This window comes from Oenanthe melanoleuca, chromosome 2 (assembly GCF_029582105.1).
Source record: "Oenanthe melanoleuca isolate GR-GAL-2019-014 chromosome 2, OMel1.0, whole genome shotgun sequence".
NCBI lineage: Eukaryota > Metazoa > Chordata > Aves > Passeriformes > Muscicapidae > Oenanthe > Oenanthe melanoleuca.
In genome coordinates this window covers 1,123,180-1,141,662 of record NC_079335.1, presented here as the reverse complement: position 1 = coordinate 1,141,662, position 18,483 = coordinate 1,123,180, and positions in this window count along the sequence as shown.

The following is an 18,483-nucleotide window of genomic DNA, read 5'->3' as shown; positions in this document are numbered from 1 at the left end:
TCAACAATAAAGGGAAAGAATGGGAAGAGGCAGTGGAGTGACCCAGTGGGGTCATTCCAAGACCAGGAGCCGCCATTCCCGTGGGGAAAGATGTGGAAATTTCTGATTGTTGAGGAAGGTCTCATAAAACTTGGAGCAAGTGAGGCCTGAAATGGACTCTCAGGGAGAGAAAGGGGTTTTTTGGATTTTCTTGACAGGGGGATCCTGAGTGGTTTTTTTCCTGGCTGGGATGGGGATTGGGAGTTTTGGATTCTGGGTTGGAGCAGAGCTTTTGGAATGGTTTGGGTGGGAAGGGACCTTCCCAGGGGGATCCAAGCTCTGTCCAGCCTGGCCTTGGACAGTTCCAGGGATTCAGGGCAGCCACAGATTCTCTGGGAATTCCATCCCAGCCCCTCACCACCCTCACAGGGAAGAATTCCTTCCCACTATCCCATCTCTCCCTGCCCTCTGGCAGTGGGAAGCCATTCCCTGTGTCCTGTCCCTCCATCCCTTGTCCCAAGTCCCTCTCCAGCTCTCCTGGAGCTCTTTCAGACACTGGAAACGTCTCCAAAGTTTCCTTCCCTTCTCCAGGTGAATACCCCCAGTACTCTTCCCATTTTCCTGGGATTTCATCTCCTGGGCCATGACTGCCTTCACCCACACTGTCCCTTTATTCTTTGCCCCCAAAAAGCACAGAAAAATCCCTGAATTGAAGCATGGCTCCTTCCCTATGGCATTTTCCCTACGGATGCACCTGATCCATTTGTGGATTCCAGTGGATTCTGGCCTGCTTCTTCCTGAGGTGCTGACATTTCCCTGTCTGCCTCGTTGCATTTTTATTGATCTTCTCTCTCTGCTCCTGCCCTCTGTGCTAGAATGGAAACAAAAATGTTACGTTGGGAAGCGCTGCCATGGAATTACGGGGTTTTTTTAAATTGATCTTCCTCGTGCGCTTCACAGCCAGGAGAGGTCATCGAAAAGCATGGAAAGGTGCAATTATGGGGTGGAAATGGAAGAGGAGGATGGACAGTGTGGGAATTTTGGTTGCTTTGGAATTTCGGCCTGCAGTCGGTCCGGGGTGTTGGGACTGCTCCACTCATGGAATCATGGAATGGTTTGGGTTGGATGAGGATGTGAAGACCACCCAATTCCACCCCCTTGCCATGGGAAGGGATAATTTCCACTATCCCAGGTTGCTCTAACCTGGCCTTGGACACTTCCAGAGATGGGGCAACCACAGCTTCTCTGGGAATTCAATTCCAAGGCCTCACCACGCTCCCAGAGAGGAAGTTCTTCCCAATATCCCACCTAACTGCTCTCTTGCCTCCATTCCCTGTTATCCTGTCTTTCCATGCCCTTTTCCAAAACCTTCTCCCAGCTTTTTTTAGGACCTCTTTGGACTCTAAATCCTGTCAAAGGCTTCAAATGAGTCTATCCCTGGATTCTGTGTTCCAGGTGGGCTTGGAAGGGAAAATGCTGCTCCTTGAAGAGCTCATATTCCTTCCTTTCCATATTTCAGGGCTATTTTTTTGGTGTCCATTTTAAAATTCTTCACGTTCAAGGATGCACTCCAAGCTGCCCCAAGCATGGCCACAAAGGTTTGGTGGATCCTCAATTTTTGAGGGGATTAAGCTGCCTCCTAGGGATTTTCTGGATCTGTTTTTGGACCTGGACTTGGATTTCTGGATACTTCCTAAGGTTCTTTGCTCCTTTTAATCCAAAGGGTGCATCCATGGATGTCCTCTCAGAGACAGGGAAAGGAGGAATCCTGGGAGCTCTTTCCCAGTTGGCTGCTTGAAAAAAAAAAAAAAAAGAAAAAGAAAAACAGAATAAAAATCCTCAGCAACATTTAGTGCGGTCAGGAATATTTGGAAATAACTAGGAAAAGGGGGAAAAATAATTAGGAAAAGAGGAAAAATTCCTTTTGGAAGAAGAGGAATTGAGGGATTTGTGGTCACGGATCTCTGACCACTTCAGCGGGCTCTGGGTGAGGTGGGAAGGGATTTTCTTCCACTCCCCAGAAAAAATCGTGGGATTTAGGTCAGAGGTTGTTGGCTGAGGCTGCTGGACTTGGAATCGTCCACAGGGCAGGAATTCTTCTTAATTATGGAGTCATGGAATGGGTTGGAAGGGGCTGGATTAAAAATCACCGCATTCCAACTCCTGCCATGGGCAGGGACACCTTCTCCTATCCCAGGTGGCTCCAAACCCTGTCCAGCCTGGCCTTGGATACTTCCAGGGATGGGGCAGCCATAGAATTCTCTGGGAGTTCCATTCCAGCCCCTCACCTGTAATAAATTACAGCCCCTCACTGTAGTCAATTCCTTCCTTAAATCCTGTCTGAATGGATCAGGAATCCTGCTGGGTTGGAGGTCTTGGATTGCAGATTCCTGTGGGGATGGTGCCAGGATGGGAGCGGCTTCCCTCGGGACACAATTAATTGTGTCTGGATTAAATGGAACAGTTGGGCAACAAAAACACGGAAAAGCCTCTTTATTTTCCATTAATTCCACATTAAATTGATTTTCATTGCAGCCTCTGCCTCTCTCCCAAGGAGCAGAGACTGTTCCCTTCCCTTTTCCCACCTTCCGTGCTGTTTCCGGGCGACACCATCGGATCTGTCAGAGCTGCCAGGAAGGAGAAAATTCCAAACAAATCTATCCTATAGGGAGCATTTTTCTTTTCCCCCTTCTTCTCCTGCCTCTCTGACATTTCCTGAATGTCACCTTGAGGAATCCATATTGTTTCCATGCTGGGGATTTTCTGTTTAGAATTGGGTGCTGCTCCCCCCACCCCCAAAAAAAAAAAAAAATCCCACAGTGATCCAAAGAACACATTTTCTAGCTGAGAATTTTCTGTTTTAACAGCAAGTTCCTGAGTTTTTGTTGGTTTTTTTTTTTCCTAATTGAGGAAAATCCTGTGCCCAGCACTCTCCAAACCCCAATAAGTGAGTCTGGAATAGTTCCTGTTCTGTCACACTCCAGCTCACCTGAACAATTCCCCCTTTTTTCCTCATCTGGGAGGGGCATAGAAAGGGATTTTTATCAGGATGGAAGTGGGAATAAGATCAAAGAATGGGTTGGGTTGGAAAAAATAATTCCCAACCCCCTTCCATGGGCAGGGACACCTTCCACTATCCCAGGTTGCTCCAAGCCCCATCCAAGCTGGCATTGGATGCTTCCAGGGATGAAGCAGCCACTGCTTCTCTGGGAATTCCATCCCAGCCCCTTACCACCCTCAGCACAATGCTCAGAGCACAGAATGAGGCTGGGAAGGTTTGGTTTTTTTTGTTTTGTTTTTTTTTTTGTGGGAAAATCCATGGGAATAACGCAGGTAGGAAAACATATTTTAATTTATCATCTCCAGAGTCCCCCAAAGTGTTTTTATAGGAAGCTCCAAATGAGAAATTAACACACACCCTTGGGAAAAGCCAAGCTGGGTGTGCAGGAGGAGCAGGTTTGTCAGTAGATCCCAATGCTTTTCCATATACGAAAATCCCAATCCAGACTTTTAAGCAACAGGTCGGATTTGCTTCATTCCATGTGTTTCTCTTCAGGCATTGCCTCAGCCTTATCAGCTCATTAAGTGCCTTATCAGCTCATTAAGTGCCTTATCAGCCCAAAGAGGGGTCAGTGGCCTTTGGAATTCCAAGGTGCCTGTCCTTTGGGCAATAGGAATCATAGAAAAATCGGGATACCCTTGGCATGTGCCAATACCTTCCCTTAAGACTTCTAACTATGGAAAAAGTGGCTTTTTGGGAGGATAATTTTGTGGGAGTACCTGGATCAGGGAAGTAACATTCCCACTGTGCTGAGGGACCTAAAATTCCAGGATGGGTTTTGGGGCCTTCATGACAAGAAGGGTCTGGAGCGTGTCCAGGGATGGGAATGGATTTGGGGAAAGGTCTGGAACATCAGGAGAAGCTGTGGGGATCTAATCCTGGAGAAAATGAGGGTTTTTAGCGATAAATAGGCTGAGCTTAAGAATTGTCCCTCCTTCTGTCAAATCCTACTGCAAAGCTGGGAATTCTGACTCCATTCTTTGTTCCCTTTCCCTCCAATGGAATGCGGGAAATTCCTAATTTTGGAAAACTGAGAGCCTGGGGTGGTGTGTTGAGTATTTTAATGCTGTGAACAGTTTTCCTGCAGTTGGTTTTATCCCAGAGAACCTGGAAAAGGGAATTTCAGAGGGTACAAACCTGCCTGTGGAAATAAAGGTTATGGGTGACTCATGGATCTCCCTCCACCCACATTCCCTGATTCAAGAGTCTTGTTGCTCTTTTCCTGATTCATGTCAGATTTTCTGGGTGGCAGAAATCATTTCACCTTCAGGAATGCTCTGGGGAGATCTTGGAGTTCTTTCAGTGCCTAATGGGACTTCAGGAGAGCTGGAGAAGGACTTGGAATAAGGGATGGAGGGACAGGACACAGGGAATGGCTTCGCACTGGTTAGATGGAATACTGGGGAGGAATTCTTCACTTTGAGGGGGTGGGATAGAATTCCTGCAGAAACTGAGGCTGCCCCTGGATCCCTGAAAGTGTTGGGCTTGGAGCAATCTGGGACAGTAGAAGGTGGTTGGAACTGAATGGGCTTTGAACCAATCCCTTCCAACCCATTCCACAATTTTGTGAACTTAAATGGAAGGATTTAAAACTCCGTGGAATTTTGACTCAAGCAGGGTGGAAAGGCACAAATGTACAAGGGGTCTACAAAAACCTGAAAAATGTCAAAAATCAGTTTTGGGATTGGGAAGGAAAAGATAAGAGGGGAATGAGGAATAAATTACTTGGAGCTATGTGGGTAAAAAGTAGAAATGTGGAATTGTTTAGGTTGGAAATGAGCTTTAAGGTTGAACCCCAGCACTTCCAAGGCCACATCCACAAGGATTTTGGATCCTTCCTGGACAGCCCTTTCCAGAATGAATTCTCCCAAAAATATCCTGCCTAAACCTCTGCTGATGCCACTTGATGCCACTTGCTCTTGTCCTATCCCTTGTCCCTTGGGAGAAAATCCTGATGCTCACCCAGCTCCAACCTCGGAGCAGAAATATGAAGGGGGGGAAAACCCAATAAGCGTGGAATTAATCCAAAGGGACAGAAACTCGGGAGAAGAAAACTGGATGTGAAGGAGGCCGAGGATGCTCCGGGCTACATGTGGAAGTTGCGTGCACGGAGAGGGACGTGGAGACCCTTTGATTGTGATCAGGAATGAAGTGCAGGCTCGGGAAAAAACAAGGAAGTTTGGAATTGTTGTGAGGAAAACACAGGCAGCGCTTCAGTTCTTAAATCCATATTTATAGGGAATGGGAAAATATTCCAGCAAAACTTAAATCCCCGGGGAATAAAGAGAGATTTGGTGTTGCCTTTGTGGGTTTTTTTAGGAATTGTTGTTCCTGGAAAGTCATGGAATTAGGGAGGCCTTCAAGGTATTTGGGGTAGGAAGGGCAGGAATAAATGAGTTTATGGATTTGTCTGAAATTGTGGGCATTACAGTGGACCAGACAGGCTTTTTAAGGAAGAGTCTTGTTTGGAGCTTCTGGAATAGTGGGTAATATTTTCTGTAGTTAGATAAATGCGTAAAAATCCCTTTTTTTAAATCAGGAAAATTTACGGCAGGAATTGCTGGAGTGCTCTCCTGGAGTAGGGGAAACCTTGGAGCAAGGGTGAAATCCCCCCAGAAAAACCATTCTGTGATTTGATCTTGGACCTTGCGCTTTAGCTCCTTCATAGAACAGAAAATTCCAAGGGAAAGCTCCAGATTGGGAGAGGTTCTGTCATTCAACCCAAACATCTGAGGGACAAGGGAACAGGTAGGATGTGATCTCACAGAGATGGTCTGAGGATGCCCCAGAACAGATTTTTTTTGGGATCCTTCACCATGAATGAACCTTCGACAAAATTTACCTGGAAATGTTTTTTATGCCGTATCTTCCCTGTGAGATACCAAAGGAATGACAGTGGGAGCAATGGGAATGGGAGGGGAAAAAAAAAAAAAAAGGACAAAAAGTGTCACCGTAGCAGGAGATCCACGCTTGGAGAAATTCCAAGTAGAACTTGGGCACGAGGAAAACATTTTGCAAAGATGTTGATGGGACATTGGAGCTGGCTGGAGGTTGGGATCTGCACCCAGGGAAAAAGGGACAGGACAAGAGGAAACTCCAGCCATTCCAGGGGAGGTTTAGGCTGAGCTTTGGGAAAATTCCTCCTGGAAAGGGGTTGGCACAGAGAGACTTGGGAATATTTTTGGCTTGGAATGATAACAAGGCCTTAATGCAGCATCCATTTGAGGCAGGTTCTGTTTTATGCAGGAGATCAGAAGTCGCCCAGTTAAAAATCCAAGGACACGGAAATAGGAATGACAAAAGGTGTTGCATCTCTTCTTGTCTTCTCCTAAATCAGAGGAAGAAGCTCCAGTTAAGTTTCCAAACCCTTTAATCCACCAAAACATATTTCCAAGGAATGCTTTTTTTTCCCTCTTCCTTGACTTAAATGGAAACGGTTCTAACCTGCTCCAAGTGTTGCACTTATTCCCTTCCCAGTTTTAGGTTCGCTTCCCCTTGACAAATTTCCTTTTATCCCTAAAAAAGGCTTTAAACTGCTCCAAAGGGCAAAAATATTCGGAGCAGATTTGGGTTTTTTCCCACATCCTGACTCAGGAATTCTTCTGTCAGCTGCAGGAGGAGGAAGAATAATTGAAAATATTCAACCCTTCACAAGCAACACTCCAAGAACATTTCTAATGCAGCTGGAATAAGATTTGGGTTTTAGAGCTCTCTCGGTATTGATTTGTTGCTTCAATTTGTTCGTTGAGCAAGGAGGGGAGGAAAAGGTTTTATAAAAAGATTTCTGAGCACAGCCAGCGATGGCTGGACCATCACGGAGTTGCTTTGGCTGTTCATGGTTAATTTGATTTCTATTTAAAGCCGGCAGGGATTTATTTTGTCGCGTTTCAAAGGAGAAAAAGAGCGGAGTGGGCGGATCTCATCAGGACCCTGATTTAGGAGATGTCTCCTCCCTCCCTACCTCAAATCGGAACTTTTTCATCCTAAATTTCTGTCTCATCCTCACCTGAGTGCAAGCAGCATTTGTCAGCCTGGGGAGAGTAAATTATAAACATGCTAAAAAACCCCCAAAACCCAAAACAAACCCCAAATCTTGACATTTAAGGAATTTTCCTGCTCTCCTCATCATCTTCCCTTGTTTTTAGCTGCACTTTTCAACCGTAGCTTCCAAGAGCATGGGTCATTGATTTTGAGATTGGCGGATGAGAATCCCTCTGGCTCCGACGTTGCTCCGAGGAATTTGTGTCTGGACAGGCGGAATTGAGCCGGGTGGGCGCCGCTGGGTGAAGAACCCAACTAAGGCGTTGCTTGGGGCTTGGAAACGTCCTCGGAGCATGGCTATGTCTGGCAATTCCTATTTCTCCCTGGAAATTTGTTGCCCAGGCAGTTGAAAGAGTTTTTTTCTCAGGATTGGAGTTGAGGTCGGATTCCCAGGATCTGTCTCTGTGGGTTTGGAATGCTGCGCTGTCTAGGAATCTTTGCCTCAGTTTCTAAGCCAGGGATATTGGGTGGTTCTTGATGAGTTTCTGCTCAAATGTTTGGGATTAAGGGGGTCTCAGTTGGGAAGGCCTTGAGGGTTGGGATTGATTTTGCTTTCTCTCAAAATGTTGGATTTTGCTTTCTCTCAAAATGTTGGGGATGTCCAGCCTGGAGAAGAGAAGGATCCAGGGAGAGCTCAGAGCCCCTTTCCAGTGCCTCCAGGAGAGCTGGAGAGGGACTGGGGACAAGGGATGGAGGGACAGGACACAGAGAATGGCTTCCCATTACCAGAGGGCAGGGAAACATGGGATATTGGGAAGAAATTCTGCCCTGGGAGGTTGGTGAGACCTGGAATGGAATTCATGGAGAATCTGTGGCTGCTCCGTCCCTGGAAGTGTTGGAAGGGGCTTGGAGCAACCTGGGGTAGTGGAAGCTGTCCAAGGCAGAAAGTTGGAACTGGATGGTCTTGAAGGTCCTTTCTGACCCAAACCATTCCACAATTTTGTCCTGCTGGTGCCACTTTGGAAGGAGGATTCTGTTGGATAACAAGATCAGCTCCCTCTCCAGCACCTCAGAACTGTGACCCCTGTGTGGCCGAGGTCCAGCTTGCTGTGGACCTTCTCCACAGACACTCAGCATGCTTGGAGAACATCCCAAGTGGCTCAGACTTTTGGACAAACGACTTTTTGGACGGTATGTGGTGGGAAATGTTCCTCTCAGATTCACTTGGATGAGTCGCCTGCGTCACCCGAAACCCGTCCCTGTGCCAGACAGGCCAAGCAAGTTCTGGAGGCTCCAACAACGTCTCATCCATGCCCAAACAACCACTGCCATCCCCCAAATGTTGGGATGAGGTCGTTTATCCTGGGAGGCAGCTGGCAGCCAGTGGTTTCTTCAAGTGTCTGGGGGATGATTTCCCTAATTTTCCTGGCGCTCCAGGGATTTAATCAGCCAGCAAATTGCAGGCCTGGCTGATTCCCACCTTATCTCCCGGCCTTGCTGCTCAGGTTCAAGGGCCCTGCTTGGCTTTGTCGTTTCGGGATGAGCTCCCAAACTTCTTTGAGGGCGGGATTAAAGGGTTTTGTCACACAGGACCTGCTGGTTTGAGCAGCTTCTCCAGGAGAGCAAACTTTGTTTAACCACAGAAGCATTTTGGGTTCTTTGAATATTTCCATTAAAAGACCCCTCCATGACTCAGCTGTATCCAGCTTGAACCCTTGGGAGTCGCGTTAAATCCGCCAAGTTCTCCTGTCATCCGTAAAAATTCCATGACGTAGCATCCCTTTAACCTGGTTACCTGCTTTTCCTGTGGTCTTTCAAAGGGATCCCTGCATTTCCTCTGCCCTATTTTCCCTCAGCAGCTCCACTGCAAGGGTGACACAGATAAGAAGGGAAATTTTCTGTTCTCCCACGGGGCCAGGAGCCTGATTTGCTCACGGAAAGCATCGCTGGGATAATCAAACCTTTCAGCTGCTTTGTTCTATTTGCACCTATTATTGGAAAAGGAGGCTGCTGTGAACTGTCAAAGAGCTGGGAAGGCTGGAATTCAAAGGGAAGCAGGTTCAGGAGGAGGATTTGGTCACCTCACCCTTTTTGGGAGAGGGTGTGGGAGTTGGGATTTGGGTCATTTGTTCTTCCTGCGTAATAAAAGCAAATCCTAATTGCTACAAGTTCTTGTTGTTACTCCAAAATTGCTGTGGCAGGTAAACCATGCCCGATGTTGTCATTCCGAAAATGACAATACAAAAAAATGAATTGTTTTCCTGATGATAATTCCCTGTTTTTCCAGTCCGCAGCTTCAGAGCTTCCAAGATGTGGGTGATGGGTGGGCTGGATGAAACTCTTCCTGTTCTGTGGTAGTTTCTCTCTTGTTTTCTCTCCAGAGTGGTGGAGTTTGGCCTCCTGGTCCAAGAAACCTTTAGAAATGGCTCTTGAGGATATGGTGGGATTTTGGGGGCTGTTCCATGCAGGACTCAGCAATCCTTGTGGAATAGCTCAGGTTATTCCATGATTTTGAATCCGTGTCCTTGAGAATCTTTCCATGATTCTCGCCCATTGTTTTGGGGTGCTAGGAGTTGGGAAAACTTGGGAATATGGGGAAGGAATAATTTTTACTCTTAAAATCAAATTATTGGCGTTAAAGCAGGGAATCATTCCATTTTGGATGGAGTGTGGGTGATGGAAATGGGCTCTGTGCACTGTCAGAATTCCTAAAAATATTTTATTTTAGGGATCCTCTGCATGAGCACCCAAGACCACCCAGACTTCTGTTCCAAAATAGTCTTCCTTGGGAGAACAGAGTTCCTGGTGCTTAAACCTTCCCAAACTGGTTTAAAACTCTGCTTTGAGTCCTAAAGACTGGGAAAATCGTCATTTAAATACTCCTTATGCAAAGTGGAGCTCCAGCCTTGACTGGTGGCGCAGGTATTCCCTTGTTTTACAGTCTGATTATCCCGCAGCAGTTTCTCCTACGTTTTCAGCTCCTGTCTGCAGCTCTAACCACAAATCCCAAAGTTTTGAGTCAGCTCCTCATCCCAGCTGCCTTCGGAGCACTTCTCTCCCACACACACCCAGCTCCTCTTCCCTTGGCTTTCCCACCTGCCAGCCCAGCAATCATTCCCTGCTCTGGTAGTGGTGGAAAAATAGGGATTAATCATCCTGACAGCTCTGTGATGACTTCCAGGGCACCTGATTTGAAAAGGATGAGACAAAATCTTATTTGTCGTGTCTGGCTTCGCCAGTCACCTGCTCTTCCTCCTTTATTTTGCTGTTTGTTTAAGACAGACTTGGATCTGTTGGAGCAAATCCAGGAGATGCTTCAAGGGCTGGAGAGAGGCTGGGAGAGCTGGGAATGTCCAGCCTGGAGAAGGGAAGGATCCAGTGAGACCTCAGAGCCCCTTCCAGTTTCTAAAGGGGCTCCAGGAGAGCTGGAGAGGGACTTGGGACAAGGGATGGAGGGACAGGACACAGAGAATGGCTTCCCACTGCCAGAGAGCAAGGATAGATGGGATATTGGCAAGAAATTTCTGGCATGAGGGTGGTGAGGAATGGAATTTCAGGAGAGTCTGTGGCTACCCCATCCCTAGAAGTGTCCAAAGCCAGGTTGGGATAGTGGAAGGTGTCCCTGCCTGTGGCAGCGGATGATTCTGAAGGTCCCTTCCCACCCAAACCATTCCATATTTATTTCTGGAAGTACCTGGCTCAACCATACTTCAGCAAGACATTAAAAATCCCAATCAGTTATTCTGTTTTCTTCAGCTCCTCATTGTTCTTGGGCTCCATCACCCTGAAGACCTCGTTATGCCTTCTTTTTTTTTTTTTTTTGGCAGGATTTTGGAAGGGTTTTTTCCTTCTCCTCATCTTTCCCCTTCCAAGGCCTTCAACCAGAGCATTCTACTCACATCTTGGTTCTTCTTCTGCCTGTGGAATACACAGCCACTAGCTCAGGATTTTCTTGGCTATCCTGGACTTTTCAACAGGCCTGGAAGGTCTGGGAAATTTATTGAGAAGCCTTGTGGGATTTGCTGGAAAATTTGCCCCCTCCTGCCTTTATTTCTCACGTTTTCCTTCTGCTCCATTTCTTCTCGCTCGCTTTTTTCACACCTTCCGCATCCTCCTTCACGGCTCCGGCAGAAACTCCTTCATGCCCACGAGGAGAGACTCGGAATTCTGTCAGAAAGCTGCAGATGCACAAAAATATCTCTTCTGGCTCCTGGAGTCTGGTGGAGCTGCAGAGATGTGCAAACTCCATCCACAGGTGTTTAATGGAGTTGCTTCTCATTTTTCTGTGCCAGGACCTCTGTCCTGGGATCGACCTTTGAATTTCCTCCTCACATCATCTTTTTGGTCAATCCCTGTTGGAGTTGTCTCGTTTCAGATGCCTGAATGTCTCTCTTAGAATTATGGAGTTGTTGGGGTTGGGAAAGGTTTCCAAAGAGTCCAACCATTCCTTCAGCACTGGCAAGGCCACCACTGGCCATGTCACCAAGCGCCACATCCACAGGGATATTAAATCCCTCCAGGGATGGGGAATCCACCTCTGTGCCAGGATTGGACAGCCTGAATATTCCCAATATCCAACCTAAACCTCCCCTGGCACAGCTTGAGGCCATTTCCTCTCATCCTTGGTTCCTGGGAGCAGATCCCAACCCCCACCTGGCTTCAACATCCCGTCAGCATTTTCCCAACTGTTTTCCTCGTGCCCAATCTCTGCCGTTTCCTTGGAATTTCTCCAACAGTCGAGCTCCTGCTACAGTCACATTTTTTTGCCTTTTTTTTTTCCCCCCCATTCTCCTGTCCTCCCACTCCCATCGCTCACGCTGCCATTCCTTCAATATCTTGCAGGGAAAAGATGTTTTCGTACTCCAGGATCTCGTGGAGTCTTTGATGCTTGGATATGCAAATTTATTTGCATTTCCTTTGTGCTGCTGGTACCTTGCTGCGTCTTTCAGGTGCTGGATTGTTGATCCAGCTCTGCTGTATCCTGGTGGGAATTAACCCTCATGCTGGGAGACTACTGGTAGCTGTTAATCCATGGGAAAAAAAAAAAAAATAAAAAAAAAGGCAAACCAACAACCTGCATTAATTCCTGGCAATTTTAGCATGGAGGTTTTTGGCAGCTGTGAACAAGAGGCTGGAGGAAAAATTCTGGATGTGGGATTCAGGAAAAATGTGGGGAAAACAGAAGCTATGCCAAGGATATCCCGTGATCTTCCTTCTGCTGGACTGGAGCAAAATGAGTCCTGGTTGTGTCAAATTGGGAGGAAATTATAAAATCTTCCATTGGTCTTGGGTGGGAATCCTCAGGAAGAACTTGGAAGTTTCATGGGTGGTTTGAGGCACTGTCCCTGCTGGATGAGGATCCCTCGAAGCAGGGGTTGGAGGGCTCTGTCTCAGCTGCAATTCATGGAATCATGGAATGGTTTGGGTTGGAAAGGACCTTAAAGATCCCACTACAAATCTTGGCTGAGTATCCATTTCCCCAGCTGTTAGGAAAGTGACTCCTATCCATGGATATCCATCCCTTTTTCCTCGAGGAAAAATACAACACAATCCCACCGTGGAGAGACATAAAATTTGAGAGGTTTTGGGGGAAGGAGAAGTCTGGAGCAGCCGGGTTGTTCAGCTCTTTGTATCCAAGTTTTATTATGGATACGGCACGTTTCCTTCCAATGGAGACGGGAATGCAATCCATCCCATGCAGCCAATGGGCTGGCTGGGAAGCCAAAATAAACAGCGTGGAGTGGGAGGAGGAATTTTGATGCAGCAGGGAGCAAAATCCAGTGTAGGTTGGTGTGGAGTTCATTCAAGCCTCAAATGGGAGGAATTTAACTCGGAATTCTTGCACGGAATCTGAGGATGAATTCCCTGTTTGTTTCTGGAGTGTTGATGGGCAGTGTTGTCCTGTCCTGCCATGGATTGCTCTGTGAGGTATTTTTGGAGTCTGTGGGAAAGGGTTGGGTGGGAAGGTGAGAAAGTGTAAGTCCAGTGTGGAAGGTTGGGAATGGTCACTGTAGAAGGTGGGGAAGGGTCTGGTATGGAAAGTGAGGAATAATCTGGTGTGGAAGGTTGGGAATGGTCGTTGTGGAAGGTAGGGAATGGTGCAGTGTGGAAGATGAGGAGCAGTTCAGTTTGGGAAGGTGAGGAATGATTCAGTGAGGAAGGTGAGGAAGAATCTGGTGTGGAAGGTGAGGAGCAATTCAGCATGGAAGGTGAGGAATGGTCCAGCATGGATGGTGAGGAACAATCCCTTGTGGAAGTTGAGGAAGGATTCAGTGTGGAAGGTGAGGAATGGCCCAGTGTGGAAGGTGAGGAATGATCTGGTGAGGAGCAGTCCAGTGAGAAAGGTGAGGGAGGGTTGGCCCAGTGTGGAAGGACTATGTGGAAGGTGAGGAAGGATCTGGTGTGGAAGGTGAGGCACAATCCCATGTGGAAGGTGAGGAAAAGTCTGGTTTGAAAGGGGAAGAAGTCTGGTGTGTGATGTGAGGAGGAGTTCAGTGGGGAAGGTGAGGAACAATCCCATGTGGAAGGTGAGGAAGAATCTGGTGTGGAACACGAGGAAAGCTCCAGTGTGAAAGGTGAGGAACAATCCCGTGAGGAAGGCGAGGATGGATTTTATGTGTAAGGTGAGGAAAAATCCCGTGGGGACAGATTTTATGGGGAAGGTGAGGAACAATCCTGTGTAGAAGGTGAGGAAGACCCTGCTGTAGAGGACAACCCAAAGAACGGTTTGGGGTGGGCTAGAAGAGCCTCGTGCCTGTGATCCCACAACCTCCTGGTGTTCAGTGGCCCCCACAAGCCACATGCGGTGCCCGCTGTGCACCAACCCTGAGCCAGACCTCCCCCAGTGCAGCCACAGCAAGATTCAACTGGTTTTATCCTCCTGGTCCTCGGGTCCATCCCAAATTCCGGATGCTGAGGAGAGCTCTGGCTCCCGGCAATTAAACCCCGCTTACGATGGAATCGCTCGTTCCGTCCCTCGTGATTGCAGAGGGACGTTCCTGGCGCAGCCTCTTAACGAGCGCCTTCCAACACAGTTCTGCAGCACTGAAAGGAAAAAAAGAATTAAAAAAATAAAATATGCATATTTTAAGGAGACAGATTGCTGCCTTCATCTGGCTCCCTGATTAGATGCCAGGGCGGCACCGTGCGACAGGAATTCCATTCTTTTCCTTCTCCACGTTTCCCTTCTGTCTTTCTTTTCCCTCTTTTATGGAAATATTGTTGCACTGGGTGATTTTTGATTCTCCAGAAAGATTCACTGCTGGGGGCAGGTCCCTCTTTCCTGCCTGAACTTGTGAAAACCTTGAAGCCTCCAGGCCCAAAGGTGACCTGCAGAGCTCTGCAAGATTTTTGGGAAGCAGGAACACGGCACCATTGGCTCTGGGAAAAGGTGGATTTTAAAGCACAACTTGGGCTTGTTTCACCCTTCGTGCTGCTCTTCATAGAAATCTGAATTTTCAATGTAGTTTTCAAAGGTTTCCAAGCAACCGTGTGTGGTTGGCTTTTGGCACGATCCCAGCATCCTCTCTCTTCCTTTGGGATGGTGCCAGCCAGGAAGCTTCCTGCTGGCTTGCAGTGGTGGGAGACGGCCACCAATGTCCTCTGCTCTGGGAACTCGCTGGCTGCTGCTGCCAGGCCGTGGAGCTGGTGCAGTTATTCCCTGGAATTGCAGATTCCAAGTGTTTGGGACCTACTGCTTGGGCAGAATCCCCCTGACCTTGAGAATTAAGGAAATGGGATCTCAGCATTGTCCACTCAGCTGGTGTCCAGCTCTAGGTCCTGCATTGGAGGGGTGTGGAGATGCTAGAGCAAGTTCAGAGGAGGCCATGGATCTGCTCCAAGAGCTGGAACCTCTCTGCTCTGGAGCCAGGCTGGGAAAGCTGGGAATGTCCAGCCTGGAGGAGGCTCAAGGGAGAGCTCAGAGCCCTTTCCAGTGCCTAATGGAGCTCCAGGAGAGCTGGAGAGGGACTTGGGATGGAGTGGCAGGACATGGGGAATGGCTTCCCACTGCCAGAGAGCAGGGATAGATGGGATATTGGGAAGGAGTTCTTCCCTATGAGGGTGGTGAAGGGCTGGAGTGGAACTCCCAGAGAAGCTGTGGCTGCCCCTGAATCCCTGGAATTGTCCAAGGCCAGGTTGGACAGGGCTTTTAGAAGCCTAGGAGAGTAGAAGATGTCCCTGCCTATGGCAGGAGTGAGGAAGGAGATGAGTTTTAAGATCCATTTCAACCCAAACCATTCCACAATTCTGTAACAAAGGTGGATTTGCCCGGTGTCCACCACGGTGTTTGTTTAATGCTGTAAAAATCATTTGCTCTACCACAATCTTTTCTGTGATGCTCTGATTTCTTTTTTTCTTGTTTGCTGCACACGCTGGGAATAGAATCCAATCCTATTTATTCCACTGCGTCTCCACAGCCCAAATCTTTGAGTGCTGATGTTTTAATCCCATCATTTAACATGTTGCTCCCTCTCCGTTCCCCCCAGCCTGTTCCAAATCCAACCTTAAGGAATGAAGCTGGAGAAAAAGGCTCATTCAGGACTGGAGGGCGTTTTTTAGGGATGATTTTTTTCTGTGTCAGTGAATTTGCTTTCCTGGCTCTCCTGATGTTCACACCACCCTGAATAGTTTCTAAATAAATCTAAAATCTTCATTTCTGTTTGCTTGGCTTCTCCAAGAGGTGTCCGAGGTGCTGAGCTGGGAAATTGGGAAATGTTGTTGTTGTCCCACCTGAGAGCAGAGCCGCAGGAATTCAGTCACCAGACACAAAGTCCTCTTGAGTAACATCGAATTTTCCACCAGGAGTGGAAAATATAATTTCAGTCCTCTGTACGTGAGTCCTCTCCTGGTTCTTGAGCAATCTTCCCAGGGAATAACAAAACCTGGGACGAGAGGAAGGCACAGAGCATCCTGGTGTGCACAGGCCAAGGGAGGCCCAGGAAGAAACCCGGATAATTCCCTTGAAAGAGCCGTGCTCCTAAATCCTTATGGAATGGTTTGGGTTGGGAAGGGACCCTAAAGTCTACCTAGTTCCAACCCCTGATTATCCCAACCCCTTTGTCCAGGCAGCTTTTCTCCAGGAAGGTGAATTCCATGGCCATGGGATTTGATTTAGGCAGAGCCATCACTGCAGAGATTTTTCCGGGGTGGAGGGACTTGGGTTCCCTCCGTGGGGTTGGGTGCAGCCCCCCAGGAGTAACAGGATGCTGACAGTGGGGTGATGGAGGGAAGGGATGTGGCCGATGGATTTGCTTCCCGTTGGAAGTTTGATCCGACGGAAATCTTTGAAAAAGGGCCTGGAAGAACAGGACACAGGGAATGGTTTTTAATATACCAAGGCAATTTGGAATATTGTGAAGGAATTCTTGGCTGTGAGGGTGGTGAGGGTTTGGAGTGGAATTCCCAGAGAAGCTGTGGCTGCCCCTGGATCCCTGGAAGTATTCAAGCCCAGGTTGGGGCTTGGAGCACCCCGGAATGGTGGAGTGAGGCTGGAACAAGATGGTCTTGGAGGTCTTTTCCAACCCAAAGCGTTCCATGATTCCATTTTAAATTGTAACAGCAACTTTTCTCTGAAGTCTTCTGTTGAACTTGGTACTGTTTTGAAGGAATTTAATTTGACTCTAATGTAATTTTAATTTATGGGAATTCTAATTAGTGGAGGGAGGAGAATCCATGTGACGTCTCTGTTGAGGGATAATGATGCCAGACTTCCTCTTAACCAAAATATTGCTGCTGTTCTTGCTGAGCATGGAATTATTTTGGTTGGAAAAGACCTCCAAGGTCATAAATTCCAATTATTAGCAGCACAGAGATGTCCTTTCAGTTGGAAAGGTCAGCACAGGATTTTAGGTGATATTTAATATAAGCAAACAACAGAGATTTGGTTGGAAACCCAGGACAGGAATCCTGATCTGAGTTGCCTGAGCTTTTCTTGAACCTTCAGGATTCCAGGTGGCCCTGAAAGGAAGGAGCTGTCCTAACGTGGTGCTTTAATGGATTACTCAGAGATCATTAAAATCACTCTGCAGCAGCTTTAATCATCCCTTGCATTTCCCTGCTGCCGGAGACACAGCAGCTGCTTCCCAAAAGTCTGGTGGAGTGAGGGCTCCTAGCTGGCTCCTGATGGATTGGGAATTTCTCTCTGTGCCTGGTGGATTTTGCAGGCCTTGATGTGTTGGGGCGCTTCGTTAGCTGCGGAGCAGCTAATGAGCAACCAGGATGAGCAAGTCATGGAATCGTGGAATGGCGGAATGATGGAATCATGGAATGGTTTGGGCTGGGAGGGATCTTAAGGATAATCCAGTCCTATCCCCCTGCCACGGGCAAGGAGGGCACCTTCAACTATCTCAGGTTGCTCCAAGCTCTGTTCAGCCTGGCCTTGGACACTTCCAGGGATCCAGGGGCAGCCACAGCTTTTCTTGGAATTCCATTCCAGTGCCATCCTCATGGGGTGGAATTCCTTCCCAATATCCCATATAAATCTACTTTCTGTCCGTTTAAAGCCCCCTTGTCCTGGCATTTCCAACCCATAGGTCCAGAAGCTGTTTCTGCATTTTCCAGGGATGGAAACAACTTCCCCCAACCTCCTTTTGATGAGGTCCAGGACCAAATTGAAACTTTAATTTTATTTAATGGAATTAGCAGAGTAAAGCCCTAATTAAGAAGGGTTTAACAATAATCTCTCAGAATGAGCAAAGTCGTGGTATCCTGCCTGTGGACTGAGCCGTGCTCCACTCCCGGGTTTTTTTGGGGAATGTTTTGTAATATGGCTTTTGTAACAGAGTTTTGTGGCTCTTTCTGACTAAGAATTCATTTACAAATCCATCCTTCCCAAGGGATGACCAGAAAAAGGGGTCATGGAGCGTGGTGGAGTCACCATCCATAGCCTTTTAGCTTAACGCATCCTAAATATTTAATTTTGATTCTTTCAAGTCACCTTTTTTTATTTTTTGGTGCAGGTGAAGCAAATCGTGTTTTGCCGAAATAGAATTCCCACTTTTGTCCAGAATAACTCCTGGGAGGGGTCAGAGGACTTTAAAAAGGAGCATGACAAGATATTATTGTTGTAGAGGGAATGGGCTCCCGGCAGGAAATCCATGAATGTCAACTTTAACATTTTCACTGCCCTTCCTACGCTTTCCCGGAATCCACCAGGCGAGTGGGTTTTCCTGCCCTGTCAACCTTTAGGGATGAATATTCCTCTTATTACTCCTGCTTTCTCTCCCTGTGATGTACAAGCCACAAGATGATGTCAGAGGAGCCGAAATATGGCTGGGGAACAAATAAATGTTGTGAGGACTGGGACAGAGGTGGGTGTTTTCCCCGGAAGGCTCAAAGCACTGGAAAAATGCCAGCACCCTCCCTTTCTGGGATTGAGGCTGCTCTTGTGGGGTTGGGAATTCTGGGAGAGCTCAGACTCTTGTGGGATTGGGAATTCTGAGAGAACTCTGATCCCCCTTTTC